This window comes from Macaca mulatta, chromosome 1 (genome assembly GCF_049350105.2).
Source record: "Macaca mulatta isolate MMU2019108-1 chromosome 1, T2T-MMU8v2.0, whole genome shotgun sequence".
In the NCBI taxonomy this organism is placed as follows: domain Eukaryota; kingdom Metazoa; phylum Chordata; class Mammalia; order Primates; family Cercopithecidae; genus Macaca; species Macaca mulatta.
The window spans coordinates 90,502,364-90,508,363 of NC_133406.1; positions in this window are offsets into that span (position 1 = coordinate 90,502,364).

Below are 6,000 nucleotides of genomic sequence, written 5' to 3' on the forward strand. Positions count from 1 at the left end.
GATATTTGGGATCCCTTTGAAGACTATAGGGCCAAAGGAAATATCCTCCGATAACAAAGAGAAAGAAGCTTTCTGAGAGACTTCTTTGTGTTCTGTGAAATCATCTCACAGAGTTACAGCTTTCCCCTCAAGAAGCCTTTCACTAAGACAGTTCTTGTGGAATTGGCAAAGTAATATTTGGAAGCCCATAGAGGGCTATGGTGAAAAAGGAAATATCCTCAGATGAAATCTGGAAAGAAGCTTTCTGAGAAACTGCTTAGTGTTCTGTTAATTCATCTCACAGAGTTACATCTTCATTTCGTGGATCTCTTTGCTAGCCTTATTTCTGTGGAATCTGAGAACAGATATTTCGGATCCCTTTGAAGACTATAGGGCCAAAGGAAATATCCTCCGATTACAAAGAGAAAGAAGCTTTCTGAGAAACTTCTTTGTGTTCTGTGAAATCATCTCACAGAGTTACAGCTTTCCCCTCAAGAAGCCTTTCGCTAAGACAGTTCTTGTGGAATTGGCAAAGTGATATTTGGAAGCCCATAGAGGGCTATGGTGAAAAAGGAAATATCCTCAGATGAAATCTGGAAAGAAGCTTTCTGAGAAATTGCTTAGTGTTCTGTTAATTCATCTCACAGAGTTACATCTGTATTTCGTGGATCCCTTTGCTAGCCTTATTTCTGTGGAATCTGAGAACAGATATTTCGGATCCCTTTGAAGACTATAGGGCCAAAGGAAATATCCTCCGATAACAAAGAGAAAGAATCTTTCTGAGAAACTTCTTTGTGTTCTGTGAAACCATCTCACAGAGTTACAGCTTTCGCCTCAAGAAGCCTTTCGCTAAGACAGTTCTTGTGGAATGGCAAAGTGATATTTGGAAGCCCATAGAGGGCTATGGTGAAAATGGAAATATCCTCAGATGAAATCTGGAAAGAAGCTTTCTGAGAAACTGCTCTGTGATGTGTGACTACCACTCACAGAGTTACATCTGTATTTCGCGAATCTCTTTTCTAGCCTTATTTCTGTGGATTCTGAGAACAGATATTTCGGATCCCTTTGAAGTCTATAGGGCCAAAGGAAATATCCTCCGATAACAAAGAGAAAGAAGCTTTCTGAGAAACTTCTTTGTGTTCTGTGAAATCATCTCACAGAGTTACAGCTTTACCCTCAAGAAGCCTTTCACTAAGACAGTTCTTGTGGAATTGGCAAAGTGATATTTGGAAGCCCTTAGAGGGCTATGGTGAAAAAGGAATTATCCTCAGATGAAATCTGGAAAGAAGCTTTCTGAGAAACTGCTTAGTGTTCTGTTATTTCATCTCACAGAGTTACATCTGTATTTCGTGGATCTCTTTGCTAGCCTTATTTCTGTGGAATCTGAGAACAGATATTTCGGATCCCTTTGAAGACTATAGGGCCAAAGGAAATATCCTCCGATAACAAAGAGAAAGAAGCTTTCTGAGAAACTTCTTTGTGTTCTGTGAAATCATCTCACAGAGTTACAGCTTTCCCCTCAAGAAGCCTTTCACTAAGACAGTTCTTGTGGAATTGGCAAAGTGATATTTGGAAGCCCTTAGAGGGCTATGGTGAAAAAGGAAATATCCTCAGATGAAATCTGGAAAGAAGCTTTCTGAGAAACTGCTTAGTGTTCTGTTAATTCATCTCACAGAGTTACATCTGTATTTCGTGGATCTCTTTGCTAGCCTTATTTCTGTGGAATCTGAGAACAGATATTTCGCATCCCTTTGAAGACTATAGGGCCAAAGGAAATATCCTCCGATAACAAAGAGAAAGAAGCTTTCTGAGAAACTTCTTTGTGTTCTGTGAAATCATCTCACAGAGTTACAGCTTTCCCCTCAAGAAGCCTTTCGCTAAGACAGTTCTTGTGGAATTGGCAAAGTGATATTTGGAAGCCCAAAGAGGGCTATGGTGAAAAAGGAAATATCCTCAGATGAAATCTGGAAAGAAGCTTTTTGAGATACTGCTCTGTGATGTGTGACTACCACTCACAGAGATACATCTGTTTTTCGCGAATCTCTTTGCTAGCCTTATTTCTGTGGATTCTGAGAACAGATATTTCGGATCCCTTTGAAGACTAAAGTGCCAAAGGAAATATCCTCCGATAACAAAGAGAAAGAAGCTTTCTGAGAAACTTCTTTGTGTTCTCTGAAATCATCTCACAGAGTTACAGCTTTCCCCTCAAGAAGCCTTTCGCTAAGACAGTTCTTGTTGAATTGGCAAAGTGATATTTGGGAGCCCATACAGGGCTATGGTGATAAAGGAAATATCCTCAGATGAAATCTGGAAAGAAGCTTTCTGAGAAACTGCTTAGTGTTCTGTTAATTCATCTCACAGAGTTACATCTGTATTTCGTGGATCTCTTTGCTAGCCTTATTTCTGTGGAATCTGAGAACCGATATTTCGGGTTCCTTCGAAGACTATAGGTCCAAAGGAAATATCCTCCGATAACAAAGAGAAAGAAGCTTTCTGAGAAACTTCTTTGTGTTCTGTGAAATCATCTCACAGACTTACAGCTTTCCCCTCAAGAAGCCTTTCGCTAAGACAGTTCTTGTGGAATTGGCAAAGTGATATTTGGAAGCCCATAGAGGGCTATGGTGAAAAAGGAAATATCCTCAGATGAAATCTGGAAAGAAGCTTTCTGAGAAACTGCTTAGTGTTCTGTTAATTCATCTCACAGAGTTACATCTGTATTTCGTGGATCTCTTTGCTAGCCTTATTTCTGTGGAATCTGAGAACAGATATTTCGGATCCCTTCGAAGACTATAGGGCCAAAGGAAATATCCTCCGATAACAAAGAGAAAGAAGCTTTGTGAGAAACTTCTTTGTGTTCTGTGATACCATCTCACAGAGTTACAGCTTTCCCCTCAGGAAGCCTTTCGCTAAGACAGTTCTTGTGGAATTGGCAAAGTGATATTTGGAAGCCCATAGAGGGCTATGGTGAAAAAGGAAATATCCTCAGATGAAATCTGGAAAGAAGCTTTCTGAGAAACTGCTTAGTGTTCTGTTAATTCATCTCACAGAGTTACATGTGTATTTCGTGGATCTCTTTGCTAGCCTTATTTCTGTGGAATCTGAGAACAGATACTTCGGATCCCTTTGAAGACTATAGGGCAAAAGGAAATATCCTCCGATAACAAAGAGAAAGAAGCTCTGAGAAACTTCTTTGTGTTCTGTGAAATCATCTCACATTGTTACAGCTTTCCCCTCAAGAAGCCTTTCGCTAAGACAGTTCTTGTGGAATTGGAAAAGTGATATTTGGAAGCCCATAGAGGGCTATGGTGAAAAAGGAAATATCCTCAGATGAAATCTGGAAAGAAGCTTTCTGAGAAACTGCTTAGTGTTCTGTTAATTCATCTCACAGAGTTACATCTGCATTTCGTGGATCTATTTGCTAGCCTTATTTCTGTGGAATCTGAGAACAGATATTTCGGATCCCTTTGAAGACTATAGGGCCAAAGGAAATATCCTCCGATAACAAAGAGAAAGAAGCTTTCTGAGAAACTTCTTTGTGTTCTGGGAAATCAACTCACAGAGTTACAGCTTTCCCCTCAAGAAGCCTTTCGCTAAGACAGTTCTTGTGGAATTGGCAAAGTGATATTTGGAAGCCCATAGAGGGCTATGGTGAAAAAGGAAATATCCTCAGATGAAATCAGGAAAGAAGCTTTCTGAGAAATTGCTTAGTGTTCTGTTAATTCATATCACAGAGTTACATCTGTATTTCGTGTATCTCTTTGCTAGCCTTATTTCTGTGGAATCTGAGAACAGATATTTCGGATCCCTTTGAAGACTATAGGGCCAAAGGAAATATCCTCCGATAACAAAGAGAAAGAAGCTTTCTGAGAAACTTCTTTGTGTTCTGTGAAATCATCTCACAGAGTAACAGCTTTCCCCTCAAGAAGCCTTTCGCTAAGACAGTTCTTGTGGAATTGGCAAAGTGATATTTGGAAGCCCATAGAGGGCTATGGTGAAAAAGGAAATATCCTCAGATGAAATCTGGAAAGAAGCTTTCTGAGAAACAACTTAGTGTTCTGTTAATTCATCTCACAGAGTTACATCTGTATTTCGTGGATCTCTTTGCTAGCCTTATTTCTGTGGAATCTGAGAATAGATATTTCGGATCCCTTTGAAGACTATAGGGCCAAAGGATATATCCTCCGATAACAAAGAGAAAGAAGATTTCTGAGAAACTTCTTTGTGTTCTGTGAAATCATCTCACCGAGTTACAGCTTTCCCCTCAAGAAGCCTTTCGCTAAGACAGTTCTTGTGGAATTGGCAAAGTGATATTTGGAAGCCCATAGAGGGCTATGGTGAAAAAGGAAATATCCTCAGATGAAATCTGGAAAGAAGCTTTCTGAGAAATTGCTTAGTGTTCTGTTAATTCATCTCACAGACTTACATCTCTATTTCGTGGATCTCTTTCCTAGCCTTATTTCTCTGGAATCTGAGAACAGATATTTCGGATCCCTTTGAAGACTATAGGGCCAAAGGAAATATCCTCCGATAACAAAGAGAAAGAAGCTTTCTGAGAAACTTCTTTGTGTTCTGTGAAATCATCTCACAGAGTTACAGCTTTCCCCTCCAGAGGCCTTTCGCTAAGACAGTTCTTGTGGAATTGGAAAAGTGATATTTGGAAGCCCATAGAGGGCTATGGTGAAAAAGGAAATATCCTCAGATGAAATCTGGAAAGAAGCTTTCTAAGAAACTGTTTAGTGTTTTGTTAATTCATCTCACAGAGTTACATCTGTATTTCGTGGATCTCTTTGCTAGCCTTATTTCTGTGGAATCTGAGAACAGATATTTCGGATCCCTTTGAAGACTATAGGGCCAAAGGAAGTATCCTCCGATAACAAAGAGAAAGAAGCTTTCTGTGAAACTTCTTTGTGTTCTGTGAAATCATCTCACAGAGTTACAGCTTTCCCATCAAGAAGCCTTTCGCTATAACAGTTCTTGTGGAATTGGCAAAGTGATATTTGGAAGCCCATAGAGGGCTATGGTGAAAAAGGAAATATCCTCAGATGAAATCTGGAAAGAAGCTTTCTGAGAAGCTGCTTAGTGTTCTGTTAATTCACCTCACAGAGTTATATCTGTATTTCGTGTATCTCTTTGCTAGCCTTATTTCTGTGGAATCTGAGAACAGATATTTCGGATCCCTTTGAAGACTATAGGGCCAAAGGAAATATCCTCCGATAACAAAGAGAAAGAAGCTGTCTGAGAAACTTCTTTGTGATCTGTGAAATCATCTCACAGAGTAACAGCTTTCCCTCAAGAAGCCTTTCGCTAAGACAGTTTTTGTGGAATTGGCAAAGTGATATTTGGAAGCCCATAGAGGGCTACGGTGAAAAAGGAAATATCCTCAGAAGAAATCTGGAAAGAAGCTTTCTGAGAAACTGCTTAGTGTTCTGTTAATTCATCTCTCAGAGTTACATCTGTATTTCGTGGATCTCTTTGCTAGCCTTATTTCTGTGGAATCTGAGAACAGATATTTCGGATCCCTTTGAAGACTCTAGGGCCAAGGGAAATATCCTCCGATAACAAAGAGAAAGAAGCTTTCTGAGAAACTTCTTTGTGTTCTGTGAAATCATCTCACAGAGTTACAGCTTTCCCCTCAAGAAGCCTTTCGCTAAGACAGTTGTTGTGGAATTGGCCAAGTGATATTTGGAAGCCCATAGAGGGCTATGGTGAAAAAGGAAATATCCTCACATGAAATCTGGAAAGAAGCTTTCTGAGAAACTGCTAAGTGTTCTGTTAATTCATCTCACAGAGTTACATCTGTATTTCGCGGATCTCTTTGTTAGCCTTATTTCTGTGGAATCTGAGAACAGATATTTCGGATCCCTTTGAAGACTATAGGGCCAAAGGAAATATCCTCCGATAACAAAGAGAAAGAAGCATTCTGAGAAACTTCTTTGTGTTCTGTGAAATCATCTCACAGAGTTACAGCTTTCCCCTCAAGAAGCCTTTCACTAAGACAGTTCTTGTGGAATTGGCAAAGTG